At 48.7% G+C, this 18,685-nt stretch overlaps 1 long non-coding RNA gene across 27 annotated transcripts in view; it reads right to left on the bottom strand.

Moving 5' to 3' along the window:
- Nucleotides 1-1,154: 1,154 nt before the first annotated feature.
- The window catches only part of LOC124249089 (uncharacterized), a 58,616-nt gene continuing 41,085 nt past the window's right edge, over nucleotides 1,155-18,685 (bottom strand). For 11 of the 27 annotated variants that reach the window (XR_006891251.1, XR_006891263.1, XR_006891262.1 and 8 more), the window contains 6 exons: nucleotides 16,264-16,721; nucleotides 14,171-16,146; nucleotides 8,598-12,508; nucleotides 6,409-7,619; nucleotides 3,803-3,891; nucleotides 1,155-2,138 (listed from right to left, as the gene is read on the bottom strand). This is a non-coding gene — a long non-coding RNA (uncharacterized LOC124249089). The remainder of the gene's footprint in view (nucleotides 2,139-3,802; nucleotides 3,892-6,408; nucleotides 7,620-8,597; nucleotides 12,509-14,170; nucleotides 16,147-16,263; nucleotides 16,722-18,685) is intronic. The other 16 variants (XR_006891257.1, XR_006891268.1, XR_006891259.1 and 13 more) reach the window with 15 other exon arrangements.

The following is an 18,685-nucleotide window of genomic DNA, read 5'->3' as shown; positions in this document are numbered from 1 at the left end:
AGATCACCTGACACCCACAGATGAACATGGAGGTAATATTGTCATTGCTGGCGGCACCTCCCTGACATAACAGAAGGAAAAGAACAATTTGGAACCACAGTTAGCCGCTTCCAAGCCCACCCTTGAGTGCGTCGGGGCAACGAGTGGGTGACTGTTTCTGCCTCTTAGCTTCACCCTCTCAGGCAAGGGACACTGCACTGGGCTGCTTCCTGCGGAAGAGCTTTCACCGCAGGCATCTTGGGATCCCGGGGCCGCCCGGCGACGGGACGACGGGGGCCTGGCGTCCTCACAGGCGGGGCTGGCTGGGAGGCCCGGCGGCTCTGCAGGAGAAGACAGCCCGCAGTCCCCGCCCCGCAGGCGCCCTGACCTCCCGCGGCCGCCGCCCCGCGGCCCGGCCTCGCTGCGCCGCCCCCCTCAGCCTCCCGGGCCCCCGCCCTCCCGAGTCCCGCAGGCCGCCTCCCGGGGGCGGCAGGGCCTCCGGCGGAGCGCAGGCCGGCCCCAGGGTCTCCGTGCCGGGCTCAGGCAGCCGGGGCCGCGGTGCGCCCCGCGCCTCCACCGCCCCGCCAGGACCGCGCTGCGTCCGCACGAGCCCGTCGCGCAGAGCGTCCCCGGAGGGACTGAGCGACGAGGTGCAGGAAGCAGCGCGGCGCCGGCGGCCCCCGCCTTCCTCTCCGGCCGGCGACACACGCCCGCAGGGGCCGCAGCCGCGAGCGGAGGCCGCCGCGCTGGCTCTCGCTTCGGGCCCGTCGCTTAGGCGCTCAGCGCCTCGGCTTCCCCGTCTGTGACAGGCGGCCACAGCGCCGCCCGGGGCTGGGAGCTAACTGAGCTGCTCGCCGGGAGGCGCACGCCCCGCGCCGCCGCCGGGGGAGCGGCCGAGACGCCGCGGCTGGGACCCCGCGGTGTCCGCGGTCGCCGGCCAGCGGTCAGCACGCAGTGTCTGTGCAGCCTCTGGGCGAAGCCCCGGCCGTGCAGCCCGGCTGTCCGGGCGCCGCCGTGAGGTGCGTCGTCCGGGCAGGAGCCTCGGCCCATCGCCGCCGCGCACAGCCATCCTCCGCCTCCCTCGCCGCCGTGGCTGCCCCCGCCCCACCGCGGGAGGGGCGATCCCCCTGCCCACGCCCCCCCCGGAGGGCCGGTCCCCCCCGCCCACGCCCCCCCCGCCTGTGCCCCCGTCCCCCGGGGGGGCCGCCCCCGCCCCCGCTCCCACGGGGAGGGCCGCCCCCGCCGCTCTCCAGGGCGCCCCCGCAGGCTCGCAGGTGCGGGGACGGGCCCGAGGCGCTGAGAGACCGTGTGCAGCAGCCCCGCGAAGAGAGGAGGCGGCCCCGCGGCTCCCCACGAGCCCGCGCCCGGCGCTCCGGAGGTTCACGCTGGCCCGCGGGGGTCTCCAGCCGGCCGCCGGGCCTGCCTGGGCAGGTGCGGGTTCCGGGCAGCGGCCGCGGGTCCCCCGCGCGCACCAACTCACAGGCTTCCTGACTCTCGCTGGTGGTTCTGGGGTGAGCCGTGTCCCCGCCAGACTCGCATGTTGAGTCCTAACCCCTAGAACCTCAGAGTGTGACTCTATCTGAAGGTAGGGCCCAGAGAGGTAAGTAGGTTAAAATGAGGTCATGAGGGTGGGCCCTAATCCGCGGTGTCCTTATAAGAAGATGGGGACAGACAGACACAGAAGGAAGACCACGTGAGGACACGCGGAGCAGGCGGCCATCTGCAACCCAGGAGATGGGCCTTGGAGAAACCAAACCTGCGCCGCCTGGGTCTCGCACTCCGAGCCTCCAGACGGAGGAAACACGCGTTTCAGCCCGGCAGTCTGATACTTCATGATGGCCGCCCAGCGAATGACGTCCCTGGCGGCGGGCTCTGCTACGCCTTTTATTTTGCCTCGCGTCCCGCTCTTGCTCGCGGTTCCCCCATCTCAAGACCCCACAAGGCGCTGCCCTGGCATCCTGTGCTCAGGCTCCTCTGGGCAAAGATTCACTGTAGGGATGTTCTCTGTGCAACTCCTGCCGGGCCTGTTCATCTGCAGCTGCTCTCAGGCCACCAGGAAAGTTCTGGGCAGCCTCAGACAGAGCCTAGGCCTGGTTTAGAGTGCAGTTTCCAGATGCATGCCACCATCCACAGCCGCTCCATCCTAGGGAACTCTGGGCCTGGGATTGCCAGATAAAGTACAGAACACCCAGTTAAATTTGAATTTCAGATAAACAACAAATAATGTTTCAGTATAAGTATATCCTAAATATTGCACAGGCATCCTTATACTAAAACATTATTTGTTTACCTGACATTCAGATTTTACTGAGCATCCTGGATTTTTATTTGCTACCCTACCAGCGTCGTGGGGAGAGTCCAGGGCACTCCGCATAAAGACACTTTGAGAGAATTTTCCTCCACATCCTTCAGGAAATCTGGACCAAAAGCTGGCCAGAGGCAGGAGCACCCCACATCCCTCAGCCCTGAGCAGAAGCAGGCTTCCCAGGCCCACCTTGTCCTAACCCTGGTACCCACGATAGCACCAGAGACTGCAATCTCCAAGGTTAGGAAGAGTTTGCATTATAAAATAATGGGTGTGGGAACCTCCTCTCTCCCCTCCACCTGGATTTTAAAGAAGTGATAGCAGATTTGGACACAGCCCATGGCACCCACAAATCCAAAAAAGAGGTAGGATACCATAAGTAAGAGCATGAGCTTTGGGGTCATATAGACCTGTGTGAGAACTAGCAATATGGCCTCGAGTGAGTTATAGCCCTCTCTAAATCGCCCTTGTCTCATCATAGCTCAGGAACGTAAATGTTCCTACCTATCTTACAGTGTCGCCGTGGAGAGCAAACAAGACACCACACGGACAACCTTAACACAGTGCCTGACAGAAAGCAAGTGCTGGATAAATGCTAGCGCACTGCTGCGGGAGCCTCTCCACTTCTGTTTACATCTCCTGCCCCAACACTCTAGCACACACGAGTTCTCCTAACTGAGCCCCAGCAGTGCTCTGAAGGCCTAGAGCTAACGACAAGCTCTGTGAGCTCCAGCTCCTGGAAACTTTCCCAGGAAAATTTGGGATGCAGAGATGTGGGATAGAAGACAGATGGCTTTGGCGTTTTGTGGTATGGGCAGTGAAAGGTCAGTTAGCTCTGTAGGAGAGAGCTCAGTGCCGCAGGGATCTGGCCCATGAGATAGTCTTCCTCACCTCTATCACCTAACCCTCCCCAGTCCCAGGTTGTACAGAGTTCATTGACCCCCTCCCCTACCTTCCATGGACACTGGGCCTGGGCCCCACACAAAGGAATGCGTCTAGCCTCGGGGCCAAAGATGGCCACTTCGGCCTTGACTCTAAGGCACAACTTACAAAAAAATATGTCCTGCGTCATGTTCCTTGTCTGGCCTGGCCACCCGGAAGGGCACCTGACAGGACTTTAGAAACATCCCATCCGTAGGAACAAAAATGGTAAAAGCACCCCATCCGTGGGAACAAGAAGAAATAACTCAAAATATCCAAATGTCTAAAACCCTGAAGAAATAACTCAAAATATCCAAATGTCTAAAACCCTGAGTCAGAACGCAGAGAAACCTTGGGATGAAAGGGAGTCCCAGGCATAGGATAATTGGAGGTCTCCCTGAGGAAAGGACGCTTTGCCTCAGACCTGGACGATCAGCACTCTCACCCGCTGTACAAACTATTGGGACTTCCCTGGCTCATTGTGGTGTGGATGTTGTAAGTACCGATTTGTTGTTCCCCTTTATCCCCACTCCTTGTTCTGTTTCCCTTTATCAATAAACTCTGATTGCTTAAACAACCAAGTAGCCTTGACTGTACCTGTCATTCCTTGCCCTTTGTGGCTGCGGGCAACACAGGTGCCTGCTGACCGTGCAGCCAGGTGCAGGTGGAGCAGCGCCAGTCAAGCCCTAGGATTAGAAGATGAAGCCAGTGGTCAGTCCCAGCAAGGCTGAGTCAGTGACATTATCCCTCTATGTGAAAGGTGACACGTTTGTAAGCAGAGACATGATGTGGGAGAGTGAGATCACTCAGGATGACACCTGCCGTTACCCAGAGCACCGGGCCAGAAGTGGGGTGTGGAATTTGAATGAAATAGAATAGATTTTGCCTCTTCTCCTAATGGATAGTGCCCTCATTCTAGTATATAGACTTTACAGGGTGATCGTTTCAAAATTGCTCTTTATTATAAGAACCAAATGTTTTCTCCAGCTATTTTGAGCTAAAACTTTGATGAAATAAATGCATCTTAGGAAAGGCCTGGTTCCCTTATAAGGAAGGTAAATTCCGTATCCCAGGACATTGGATAATTACACACTCAAATGTGTAAATGCTATTACAGTGACCATGAGGGGACCAGACTGTCCCCTTTACTGTGGGATCTACCCACATAGTAGATTTTATCATCGGTATGTGAAGGCTCCTGAACTGTTAGCGTGACCTTGATGTCAGACAGGGCTTCCCAAAGCCCCCAAAACCATGGCGTGTGGAAATCCAGAGCATTCTCCCCAAGATTTCTGCAAATCCTTTGTCTCCTAATCCCTCTCTCTATATATGCTCCTCTGACTTTCACAAAGCCGCCTCCCACGTGAAGCATGAAATGTTCTGAAATTCATAGACTTTCTTGGAAATTTTGGAGAGGGAACTGGATAAGGGGCACACAGAACACAAATGACTTCCCGAGGACAGTGAGAGTCACGGTTCTCAGCGTGCCCACCTCTGTGTCCTTCCCTGACCACTCTCAGTCTTCCTGGCCCTTTTCAATCCTGCCACTCTTTTCTTTCCCCTCTGTCTTCTTCTTCCCCCACCTCTTAAGAAGGGAAAAAAACAGACATTCCTCCCCCTTCTCTGTGGCAAAGGAGTTCTCCCCCTTCCACTGATAGCTTGCCACCTATACACAACTGACTTCAGGATCTTACCTACCTTTCAGCTTGGTATTTTCCTACACATACATATTTCCACCCAAGAGGAAACTTTTTCACCTCCTTATGTTAAGTATATTGTTATCTTTTAGACCTTTGCAGGATGACTTCCCTATGAGATCAGACGTGGGGAGTGAGGAAGGAGGAGGAATACTCTGGAATCAGTATCATCACCATCATCATCACTGTCATTCATTGACTCTTGCCATTTTATGCCACACAGTAATATAAGGGCATTACATGCATGATCTCATCTCAGTCCCACAACAAGCCTATGAGGTAGATAGAAACAGTGTCCCATTCCACAGGTGAGGACACTGAAGGGTAAATTGCCATTGAAGGCTCTACAGCTGAGAGCCAACAGGCTAAGGTGGGAAAGGCTCGTGGTTATAATCCCTACCTTGTGAATTGATTGGGAATTTGATTTTCTCTCCCAGATGGAAAACCAGGAACTATCATGGAGAGCTAGCGGGCGGGGGGCTGGACGGTGTGAACCAGGCAAAGATAGGGGATTTTTATGACAGAAGAATGTTTTATATTGTTCTTGGGGAAGGACAAGATACACAATTAGATGTTGTCTTGTGCTGGAAATAGGAAGGCCCGGCCCCATGGAGAGGGAGCTATCTTGACAAGCCACATGGGGCCGGGAAGAGAATATAGTATCTTAACCCAGGGTGTGCAAAGAAACCAGCTCTGTTTGCTTGTTAATCACGTTCACTATTGCGGGATCGGTGACCTACAGTTTGTAAACCTAACTTTGTATAGTCTCTGAGTTCTTTCTGTGGCTGATTAATTTCAATTTTTCTTTTGCTGTCTTTGTAATGTTCTTTTTGATGATGCCATCCTACTTTATTTGTGATAAGGAAGATATAGAAAGGGGGGATTTTTTTGTATAGTCACTACGACAGAGTTTTAAATGGGAACTCTGTATAACTGATGTCCCCATAAGGTAATGGCAAAGGGAATCCCAAGAGAATTTCCAAAGGAAAAGTGAAGTTCAGAGGGGAGGGGTCTGGGACACTGACACAGCCACGCTGCTTAACCCTCTGCCCTGAGTTCTCCACTCAAAACTTTGAGGTCAAACAATCAAATACAATGAGTGGAACTTATAAGGTCATTGATTTAAATAAATTAACTATACAAGGGGAAATCTGAATATGGACTTAGATGACACTAGGGAATTCTTGTTAATTTTATTAGGTGTGATAGTGGCATTATAACTTTCCAATAAGAAATTTTTGAGGTGCTTATGAAGAATTTAAGTGTTAAACATCATGATGCCTCGAATTTACTATAAAATATCCAGGAAAAAAAGAGTGGGGGATGGGTACATGAGACTGTCATAGTCCAGATTGTTATGCTGTATTCCCTATTGTTATGCATGTTTGGAAAGTTTCAAGGAAAAAATGTAGAGAGGCTAGCATAAAGAGAGTTTGTGACTGTGGCTTCTAGTGCAGTGTGATGGGGAAAATAGACACACTTTTCCAGAAGGTTAAAACCACCTACCTCAACTCTCTGAGCCATCTCAGGAACAAGTGAGATTTGCCCTAGTAATAGACGTAGATTTCCCCCAATTTGGCATAGTCTCCAGCACACAGGAAATCCAAAGAGGTAAGATCTCAGAGAAGAGGGCTGTGCCCCTACATTTTACCGCAGAAGGGCCACAGGCCGTGGAGGCCAAGCCAGCCTCTAGAGACCCAGGGAATGACCTCTCACTCTACTTGGAGTTTCTAAATCACAAAATCAAATGATGACGCAAAGTCATGTTACTTTCTCTTAGTGTCCTCTTAGTGTCTCAGTTTCCACATCTGGAAAAAAAATGTGAAAGAACTATTAAGATGGGGACAACCAAGTTTGCCCTCTTCCAAGGACAGCTGTGAGGCTCTCAGAGAGAACCGTGGTTATGAAGCAGCAAACTGGGCAGTAATGACAAGCCACACAGCTCCCTAGGTGCCTTCCCCTGGCCCTTGGCACCAAAGTCTCACTGCCAGTGTCCAGTGGAGGGTCAGAAACCCCTGAAGCCACCCGGCAGAAAACCCAGGTGATTCAGCTAAACTGGGCCTGCGCCCTGGATCGTGGATAAGCAGCTCCGTTCCAGTCGCGGCTCCGTTCCAATCACAGCTTCGTTGGAGGAGAGTTGGCCAAGGGCTGCATTTGTTTTGGCAACGGTTTTAAGGAGACCCAAAACATTTGTTTCAGTCAACAAATTCCCTATTTAACACTCGATAGCCAACACAGCCTCAAAAGAAAACATTTGGGTGGGTTGTTAATGTTATTTCTGAAAAGAAGCAGACATTAGAATGGTTTAGATAATGGCCACTAAAATGTTAGGGCCAGATATATTTTCAAGGCTTTCCCGCCTGTGGAGGTGTGGAGAATTGATGGGATTTTGGAAGAGGTTGTCTCGTTATTGTTACCAAACCAAAGTGGGTTCCCCCCTGGCGAGTTAAAATCAGGTTCTCCACCACAAGTAGTTGTCACACAATGTCCAGCTTATTCGCAGCAAACAGGAGCCCAGGTGGAGTGATTTCCAAAGTTGTGGCTGTCCCGGCACATGGGGAAGCAGGGTCCTTTGACTTCAGGTGGGGAACGAACATTCAAAGGGCGAGGTGGGTGTTGGCTTGCGCTGCTCACTTGGCCTCTCTCAGCTCATCTGTGTGGGTGCTGCTCTTGTTCTGGGGCTCCGGTCTGGTTAAAGACGGCTGGTGATTGCATCTCTTAAGATAACCAAAAGAACAATTTGGAGAAACAGTTACATGCTTCTGAAACCCCCCTCAAGTTCCTCCGCGTCATCAGTTGGTGACATTATGACTTCCTATGCACGTGGGAGCCATGTTCTCCCAGCTTGTGGGTAGCAGCTCAGCACGTTGATCTTTTGCCTACGGGGCTCTTTCAAACCAGACAGTACACCCAGGGGAAGGTCCAGGCAGACGGAACTGGGTGCTTGCCCACCCACTCTCCCTTGGCTAAGAATTGCCCCAGCCCCCAGCCCTCATATTAAATGACCTTGCTCTTCCCAGGGCACAGAGGCTAGAACCCAAACTGCGTCAGAGGAATTTTCTCTCCCGGGAACTGGAATTGGGACAGAGGTTCTGGTTAGGTATGTGTGGGTGCGGGACCTGGACAGTCATGTCGGTTCAGGGGTGAGGGCACCATCATACCCAAGCTTTACATGTATATAAACGTGCAGGCAGCTATCTCTTCAATGGACTACTTAAAACCCTTTCAAGCAAGAAATATTCATTTTGTTGGATAGGACAGACTAAGATTTTTCAACAGACGTGAAGCAATTTCTCAAGGTCATACAATAACTCGCTAGAAAATCAAAGTGGAATTTGGATTTCTCGAATCCAAAGTCAGCTTGTGCTCTGTGAAGGAGAACTGCTACCTCTCTTGGAATGTCACATATATGTAGCTCTCATCACCCAGATAATGAGAATTAAAATGTGGAACAGTGCTAAACACCAGGCAGCATTGTAACCTGAAAAACTGAGGGGGATCATCAAAACAGCTAGCATTCAGCAGGAAGTTGCCAGCCCCTAAAATCACTGCACCTAGCAGAACTTCCAAATTATGTATATTGGAGGAGATGAATGTTACCTTCAGCTCTATTTTTAGCTCTGCAATCCTACAAAAGCATTTGTAAGAACAGAGAAGATCTCTGTGACAGAATCTATTAAGTGTGAACTGCTTACCTGGTATCTCTGAGGCAGAAACACTACAATTTCGCAGGTCGCACTGTTTTATTTTTGGAAGGTAATACAAATAGATTTTTAAATTTTCACTTCATGGTAGAATACTTAACACTTCGTAATGGGAACATTCCTCAGGATCTCTAAATGAAATCATTAACACGTACTCTTCTTCAGGTATGAAGTTGTTGAGAAGTCTGCAAAAATAGGATTTCGTTTTCCTTGACATCCAAATTTAAAAACTGCAGCCAGAACGATGTTCACAACGAAGTATCGGGTTGGTAGCTTAGATTTCTACGACGAATGCACTGTGTTCACATCTCCGTGCAGCGTGCCAGGACCCGTCTCCTGGTGGATGGATCCTCGGGGAGCCTCCTTAAACTCAACGTGACCCGGGCTGAATTCACCGTCTTCCACTTCAGCAACATCAACACAGAATTGATGGAGATAATCCATCTACAGAATCTAATCATTTAGGAATCAAGATTCAGGGAATGAAAACTGCAGTTAGGAGGTGAACTGAGGAGCAAAAGGAAGTGGGGCGTCATACGGGATATTCACCACAGTGTGGGCTCTCATACTGAGGATTTACTCCCCCAGAGGTTATGAAGAGAGCCATGCCCGGGAACACAGGGGAGAACACCCCGTGAATTTTTCCACAACACCAGATGGCGATTGTCACCATCATTTCTAACCCCTGGGCCACTCTCATGGTTCTGATTAGGGAAGCCAGGGCCCTGATGAGGCCAGAAACCAGAAACCACACCCATCCCCAGTCACTGGTCACAAGGGACATCAGAGAAAGTGGTCCCCAGCTGTGGTTCAGAGGGGCGGTCCCCGCACCATGCACAGCACAAGCCCCCAGACCACAGTGCAGGCTGCCGGGAGCCAAGGGTTCACTGTCAAGGCCTGGCTCTGCCACGGGCCGGGCACACTTCCTTGCTTCTCTGAGCCTCAGTTTCTTCATATATAAGATGGGGAATATTTTAATATCATCCTCAAAAGTGTGAGAATTAAATGTGAAGTAAGACAGTACTTTGTTAAGAGCAATAAAATGTGAGATATCATTATGGTTGCACGAGGAAACTGAGGTTCCTTGTAATATAATAGCATCTAGCACGTGGTCCTTTATGCAGGAAGTACTTAATAAATATTTGAGGTCAAGGAGGATTATTATGATTATTTCAAAGTCTGTTGGTCCCCTACCCGCTCCTGCAGCAGACCATGAAGTGAACGGGATGCAAGTCATGAGTGCAGAGGAGGGCAGAGTGCCCTCTGATCTCTGGTAGGGGCTGGACATCCTCGGGGGTGGTCTTTGAGATATGTGGGAGCGAGGAAGCTTCCGTAGGCGCCTTCCATAGGCATCTGAAGCTTTCTTTCCTTAAAAACAAGGTAACAATCTAACGGGGCTTTAGTTTCCAGGCAACCACGTTCTGTTGAGTCCCCGGTTTTGGCAGCTCGTTGATAGGTGAGTCATACTTACGGTGACTGCAGTGAGTCCAGAAGAGGTACACAGCTTAGACCCCGACTGATGAGAACGTGGCCGACTTTCTTAACCTTTCCTTGTGCCATGGAACTGTTTGGCAGTCCAGTGAAGGTTATGGACCTCTTATAAGAATAATGTTTCCGTATGCATTAAAAGTAAAATATATAGGATTATAAAAGAAAAAAATTAAATCAAATATTTTTAAAATAAAGAATCTATTTACCTCATTATTAACACATTTAACAGCAAGATCGAACAGCAGGTCTAATATAACTATCAAAGTTGTGCAAGTGATATTTCATGAGCTCCAGAACAGCTGTAACATGATATAAAAATGTCTGTGAGTTCCATGGGTGACAACGTCACAGGACTACTAATGCTGCTGTGGTTTGTGGCCTGCATTTAAATGGGAGGAAGTGCTGGGTTTCGGTGGGAGGTGAGTAAACTTCTAAGTTCGTGGACCTCCTGGAATCTACCCATCGCCCCAGGTTGACCTCTTCCTGACAGCAAACACTTGGAGGTTCTCAGTAACTTCGGAGGATCTCCCTCCCAGCAGGACACAGGATCGACTCATTTATTATTTATTTGCTGGTCATTAAGAGCCCTGTCTAAGCAGAGCCTCAGGAAGACATACTGGTGGTGGAGTGTAGAGGTGTCACGGCAAAAATGAGCACGGAAGATGAAAGAATGATAACGGGAGAGGAGGGGAGGGCTGCGGAGGGAAAGACAGACGTCTGGACGGAAAAGCACCCCCCTCTCGCAGCCAGGGCCGCCTCTCTCTGATTCTCAGCAGAGCACTCAGAGAGGGCTGCCACCCTCAGGTCAGGCCCCTTTCCTTTACTCCTACAGCCAGGAGCAATGCTTCCTATATGCTCAGATTGCCTTTTCATCTCCCTTCCCCTCACCCCTCCCAATCCAAACATTTAACTCGGCCTGAGTGACAGCCCATCTCCCACCCAGCATAGCCTGTTCACTGCTGTCAGCCTAGGCTTGCTTCTTCATGTGGTTTACCCATGGATCCCTTTCTGCCCAGAGGAATCTGCTGGGCCTCTCCAGTATCGCTAGTCCCAAGGTGCACATCTCTTTCTGGCTTTTGGGGCCCATCATAATTTCACTCCATCCTGTCAGCCAAGTTTATTTCTCATCTGTTCTCAGCAAGTGCCCAGGTCCTCCCGGTACACACACACACACACACACACACACACAAACACGCACACACTCCTTCTTGCCATACTCATTACTTTGTTGATGCTATGTCCATACTCTGAACAGCTCTCCTCCCTACACTCAGCCAAACCGAATCCTGCCCATCCTACAAGACTCCCTTGGTGTCCTTTTCCCTGGCTGAGTCACACTGACCTAGCCCCGCTCTCAACCCTGACTGCGTGGACATTACCACACAGTTTGGTCCTGAAGTGTTTCCCCGCTATTTCCTGTACGTTCTCTCTCCTACTGACTCTAATGCATTGCGGACAGGGAATCATATCTTACGTCCCCCTATATTTCTCCCTGTGCCTAGACTAATGCTGAGATATGGAAAATTCATGTCATTGGTCAAGTTATAATGAGATGGGGAAACTTTTATTTCATTAGATCTCTTTGGGGAAGCACTGTACGTGCTTGGAAGAAGTACTCTGACCAGCCTCTTGAGGATCAGAGCAAGGCCTCCCAGGGCTTTCTCAGGCAACAGATGTTCGCTAAATTACTATCCATAATTTATGGAACTCCTGAGAAGGAGGAAAAGCAAAAAGGGATGGGGACTGAGACAGGGCCACTGCACACTGTGTCACAATCAGCCACCCATCCTCCAAAACCTTCAGTAAAATTATACTAAAATTCACAAAATAGTGGGTACAGATGGATTTCTGATGGAAACCAAGGAAGGGGCCAAGTTTTTTAGCCAGGGTAATGTGAGGTTTTGAGACGTTCTATAGATGCAGGAGCCAGCTGGACACGGAGGCCTCGGCTGGCATGTCGATCAGATTCCAACGAATGATGGACTGACTGACCAGTGTGGACATTTTTCATGGAAACGCTTGTGGTGGCACACGGGCCCCAGATGTATCTTCCTGCCTCCTCCACCCCACTACTGTCCATTTGAGGAAGTATTAAAGCGAAGGCCAGGTGGGCCTCTGTCTGTAGCGTGACAGGCACAAGTCTTTATTTAAGAAAACTCACTTGGAATTTGCTTCTGTGCGTTGGATCTGCTTCTTAGTTCACCTCAAGGCTGGGCAAACCATTCAGGGAGCTCACCGCTGACTGTTAGCTCGGATTGCGGGGGGCCGTGCCAGGTACAGCCCTGTGTATTCAGGGTGTAGGTGGAATTTTGCACTTACTCATTCCATCGTTTGTAACTGTCCTCATTTGGGGAGATGTGAATTCTGCCATCTCAGCTACATTGAAAACAGGATACGCAGTCCTCCGGAGGCTTCCATTTCATCAATATTATAATTCAAGAAGAAATACAATAGGAAAAATAAACATTTCATTTATAAGACATGACAGATGCCAGATAAAGACTCCACATACTCAATTCAAGTTTGTTAATTAACACAGACTTTGTTCATTACATTAAGCAAATATATTGCAAAAGCAAGTAGGGTATGTATTAGTCAGTGACTAATAATTAGTCAGTGACATGACACACAAAGACATTTTGGTCATGACAGACCACATGTACGATGGTGGTCCCATAAGATTAGTACCATACAGCCTAGGTGTGTAGTAGGCTAGGCCATCCAGCCTTGTGTAAGTGCACCCTATGATGTTTGCACAATGATGAAATCACCCAATGATGCATTTCCCAGAACGTGTCCCCGTCATTGAGTGACGTGTGACTCTGTGCGAATGTCTATGTATATATATACATGAATGATGTCTCTCATTAGCCAAGTTATCGCTGCTTCCTTCCTTTGACATTTGCTGCGGGGGGTTGTTCCTGCCAGCCACAGGAAAAGACCAGAAGCTCTCAGAGCAGTTGACCCAGTGCCCTGGATGGAGCAGCTCTGGAACCACCTGCATCCAGACGTCTCACTATGTGTGATAACTAAATGCCTGTTATTTCAATAAATTCAATTCAACAATGTTTTTTTAAAAATGCCTTAAAATATATAATATGCTTATATATTATATGTATATATGGAATTGGCTCATGTGATCATGGAGGCTGACAAGTTCCAAGATCTGCAGTCAGCAAGCTGGAGCCCACGAGAGCTGATGTTTCAGTTCAAGTCCAAAAGCAGGAAAAACTTTGAGTCCTGGCTCAAAGGCAGTCAGGCAGAAGGAGTTCCCTCTTCCTCAGCCCTTTTGTCCTATTCAGGCCTTCACTGGATTGGGTGAGGCCCACTCACGCTGAGGAGAGCAATCTGCTTTCCTCAGTCGACTGATGCAAATGTTAATCTCATCCGGAAGCACCCTCACAGATGCACCCGGAATAACGTTAGACCCAGTGTCTGGTCACCCCACGGCCCAGTCGTGTTGACATATAAAATTAACCATCACAGGGCACAACAATTTATGCTAATTATATAAAGTACAAAAACAGGCAGAACGAGTCTATTCTGTAACAATTAAAGTCAGGAGAGTGGTTGTCCTGGAGGGCCTTCTGTTAGTGGTCAGTCTTATTTCCTGATTTGGTCCTGTTACACCAGTGGCTCACATTGTGAAAATTTATTGAGCTGTATACTTGGGATTTATACCCTTTCTGAATGTATGCTGTGCTTTGATTCAATGTGTTTTGTTTTCTTTTCTTTTTTTTAAATTGAGATAATATCTGTTCCCAATCTTTTTTTTTTCTTCTTCCCAAAGTCCCCCAGTACATGGTTGTATATTCTAGCTGTAGGTACTTCTAGTTCTGCATGTGGGCCGCCGCCTCAGCATGGCTTCATGAGTGGTGCCATGTCAGCACCGAGGATCCAAACCAGCGGAACCCTATGCTGCTGAGGTGGAGCGCGTGAACTTAACCACTCGGCACAGGGCAGCCCCCAACATGTTTGCAAGAGGAGGGTGGGAGTGGGTACTTGGTCTATTGGAAACATCTGTTGAAGTGTCCTAAAACATAAATTTTATAAATCCCTTACAAGAAACTTACGTTTTCTTGGATAGTATCTTTCAGCCTCTCATAATTCCTGGCCTGGGAACAGAATCTTAAGCCTCTTGTTTTGATTCTCTTCAATGAAAGCCCAGCTGGGTTGAGAGGCGTCTCTTTTGCCTTACATGGAGTCCCTGCCTGGAAGGACAACGTCAGGCTCTGGCCACGGGACACTCACATGACTGCCAGAAGCACAGGACCCCAGTCCAATCACAGTGGGGGCCACAGCTGGGAAATCTGGGCGAAGCTGACAAACTTGGTGACATCACTTGAGAACCTTGCTGGCGAGGTTTCTTCCATTTTTGTTGCTGTCCTAGTGCCCAGGAGTCTCCTTCTGAACATCGCTGCCTTGAGACTTCTGGGCAGAAAGAAATTAATTTAAGTCCTGATTCATAGCTGGCTCCAGGGAAGAGCCACAGCACCAAGTGAGCCTTGGATAATTTCTTGAAGACAGATGCCTCAAACTTTTTTCCTCTTAACTCTTCCAAGTGCATATTCTTTGAGACTCAAATCCACAGGCACTCAGTGAAACAGAAATTGACTGGTTAGGTTAACCAACGCAGAGTACCAATCTAAATGACTTGGCCTCCAAATTATAATTTTGGCCTGAATCAAGTGCCTTGTTAAAATTCTTCAAATTAAGTTTATCCTTTCATTTGGCAGAATATTTATCTAGGCATCATGTCAATGCTGGAAAGGGGTTGACCTGGTTTGGGACTCCAGCTCATCAACCCTAGCAGAGTGACCTTTGGCACATTATTTCGCCTCTTTAGGGCTGTTTCCTCAAACTTGCAGTGTTGTGGGATGGATTAAAATGCAGATATGCAAAGTGCCTAAGCACTGTCATTACTCAGATCAATAATATATGTTCATCATCATCTTCATCATCATTTCAATATCCTGCAAAGTCAGGGTAGGCCTGGCCTAATGGCATCAAGGTAGTTGAACTAAAATAGTGCATGAACTCCTTTATTCTTCAGGAATACACTCAACAGGACACATTTAAAAAGAATCTAGACAAAGTTGAAACTGTCTTCCAAGTTCAGTAGGTCTTGAATGGACCCAGATTAGAGTATTTGTGATTAGGTATGCTTAGTCTTCAATAAAATGGAATAAATGATATTTATTTAAAATAGCATTAGCATTGCTGCCTTGATGTTTTTATTACATTTGATTGATCCTGTTGATGACACAAGTGGTTGGTAGGAAAGTAGTGTAGTTAATTGCATTTTGATGAACTGATAGATTTTTAAATCTTGATAAACATAATTCAAAATAACAAATATAATTCAAAAATAGATAATAAATGTATGTTAGAATAACTAACGACAGTGAAGATATCTTGGTGGGGGGTTCGTATCAATTTAACCTTCTTCCTAGCCTTAGAAAAATTAATTTTTGACATAGTAATTTACAAAGTGTGACAATAACAGGTCTGAGGTTGATTTTAACAAGCATTTTGAAAATGTAATTACTGAAGAAAGTGATGAGATTTTTTTTCTTTAAAGGGGGGAGAAAAAATTTCTCTTCCTGAAATTATCATGTCATATCCAATCCAATCCAAGGTGTAAACTGAAAAGAAAATAATTATGTAATCCCTCTGCTTCATCTATCTCCTTGTTAAGGAATATAAACTATTATCAGATACTAGTGAGAGTTGTAATACATGAGTCATAGCCCGTGAGTCGTGGTAACACATCAAAAGGTTCTTACTGGGAAAAATTGACCATTCCCATTCCTACACTAACATAATAACCCCCTCCCCCAGGGGCTAAAAGAAAAACATGGTTTTTCAGCAATGAACTTTAACTTCTTTTCTTTATTTCTTCCTGGTTTGATTTTTATGGGAATCTGGTCTAGGATGGCTGGCTCCTCCAAGATTTATATTATTTAGGGCTTTCTTCCATCCAGAATGTAATTCTTGTTCACTTGCCCTCTCTCGGTCTTGAATTTCTTGCCTTCGTTTGCTGTTATCTCTACAAAGATAATAAAACATTAACAAGTAATTTGTTTTAGAAGCTTTACAGTTTACCAAGCACTTTCATAATTATTTGAACATCTTAGCAACTTTATAGAAGAATATAAATTATTACCCATTTCTGCAGATCGGGAAACTTAGGCATGAGAGAGGTGAAGTGATTTCTCAAGTTCCAGCGCCTCTTTCTACCACGTCCAGTAAATCAAATCCCTCATCACTCGGACACCAGCCTGCGTCATCATGGCAGGAAGAGGGAGCGGGGGATGGGGATGGCGAAAGGTTCACAGGCACGGAGAGCGTGCAGAGACTTTCTTTCATGGCAAAGAGCACAGAAACTTAGAGAGCTGGCTGCCTGGTGCAGAAGACAAGGCAGCACACTCCCAGGCAGGGCAAGGAGCTGCCCAGGGCCGCAGGTCCCCATGCAAAATGAGGATTCGAGGACAAGAGAAGCTCACCCTATCTCTTCTCACTGGGCAGGTCGGGGAGAGCTTCCACCTATCCTGTGCTGCACCCCCAAACAAAGCATCGCACTGAGTTGATCAGCCATTCACTGAAGAAGCAGTCATCTGTTGCCTATGGGTACGTAGTGGGAGATATGATTATGCAGGCAAGACCATAAATACGGTGCTCAATGTAAAAGCAGACTCTTTGCTCTGCTCCCCTCTCCCCTCCTCTCCTTCCTTCAGGCATGGTCACCTTTGATGCCCCTTCCCCAAGCAAAGCCGCTGGCACCTTCATGGAGAGGGCAATGCTTACTAGAGACTCTCTGTGAGGACAGGAGTTCAGACTGGCCTCCAGGAACACTGGGCAGCTTGGCTGGCTTCCCAGGCCCTGCAGCTCCTCTCCACCTGTCTCAGCCACCCACATCCACAGTCATGCCTTAACCTTGTCGTTACCCAAACCTGCAGCCCCTCCGCAGCTCGCTCTTGGACCACCTCCTCCATCCGCCAGCTAACTCCCTCAGTACCCCAATTCCAAGGATGCTATGACCCCACTGAGACCTGGAGTCCTACGGTCTGGAGATCTCACCACCTTCTCACTGTCCCCCAGCATCCTCACGTCCTCCCCTCTCTCCTCATCCACCTCTTCCGTAACAAATCACTACCGTCACTCACTTGCTTATCCATCCTGTGCCCCTGTCTCCACCTGAGGCCTTCATAACCCTGATGAAATTTAACTCTCCACCTGCTCTGGGCCTGTTCCTCCCGATGGCTGGAGAAAAACACAATCACACTCTAGTCACCTTTAAATCCATGATAGTTCAGTGGGGCCTGAATGATGCCCCACACATGTTATACTCATCTAGTCTATTCTCTCTCCCACTCCCAGATGATTTCATATCTTCTCTTCTCTCACCAACACCTCCTCTCCTCTTCAACACCTCCCCATCTTCCCTCTCAGCAGCCTTGCTTCTCCCCTCACCAAGAAAATGGAAGCAATTGGAGCAGAGCTCCTCTACACTCCCACCACCACATCCACCTGCCCCTGCTTCTGCGTCTACGTACCTGACCTTCCCTCATTACTGTGGGTGCCCCGCCCTGCCCTGCCCTGGCCAAACCCCGCCCGTCACACAATGGGACCCCCCTGGTAGCTACTCCAGGACGTGGCTCGGGCACTTCTGTCTTCTCTCTCCCGCACCATCACCTTCTCTCTCTCTCTGCTGAATTATTTCCATCCGCGTATAAATATACGATATTTCTCCCATCTTAAAAAGAAAGAAAAAGTCTCTTCCTTCCTCTCACTTCCCCCTCCAGCTACCACCTTATGTTTCCTCCTTCCTTTACAACAAAATTCCTTGAAAGAATTGCCTGTGCCACATGCACGTCCTGTCTTCTCTCTCTTGACTCCGCGGCAGCCCGGCTTCCACCCCACGGCTCCACGATCAGTCCTCAAGGTCAGCTGTCTGCCCCCTTCTCTCTGGACCCGCTGACGACATTTAACCCAGCTGGTGTTCTCTCCTTGACTCTCTCTCTTCTCTTAGCTTCCCGGATACCACACTCTCCCGGTCCTCCTCTTGCCTTTTAGCCACTTCTTTAAAAGTCAGGGTGCGCCAGGGCTCCACCTTGGGACCTTTTCTGTCTTGAATCTACAGTCAGTTCTGAGGGAATCTCATCTCATCTTACGGCTTTCAATATGATGTACATGAGGATGATCCTCAAGTTTTTATCCTCAGCAAGAACCTTTCCCCTGAACGTCATACCCACATCTCCAACTGCTACTTGACACTCACTTGGACGGTTAAGGGGCATCTTAATAGGCCCCAAACTGAGCTCCTGATTCTCCAGTCACTAGCCTTTCTGGCAGTCTTCCCATTTCAGTTCAAGGCAACTTTATTCTTCTAGTTGCTCAGAGCAAAGGCATTGCTACAATACTTCACTGTTTCTTTCTCTCCTCACACACATCTGGTGTGTTTGCAAATCTCACTGACTATACCTTCAAAGCATATCCAAAATCCAACACTTTTCCATCTCCCCCACACTGCCGCCCTGGTTCAAACCACTATCATCCCTCACCTGGACTGTTGAAACAACCTCTTC

Source organism: Equus quagga, chromosome 12 (assembly GCF_021613505.1).
Source record: "Equus quagga isolate Etosha38 chromosome 12, UCLA_HA_Equagga_1.0, whole genome shotgun sequence".
NCBI classification, from domain to species: domain Eukaryota; kingdom Metazoa; phylum Chordata; class Mammalia; order Perissodactyla; family Equidae; genus Equus; species Equus quagga.
The sequence above is the reverse complement of the archived record's forward strand: the minus strand, read 5'-3'. Positions and strand labels throughout refer to the sequence as shown.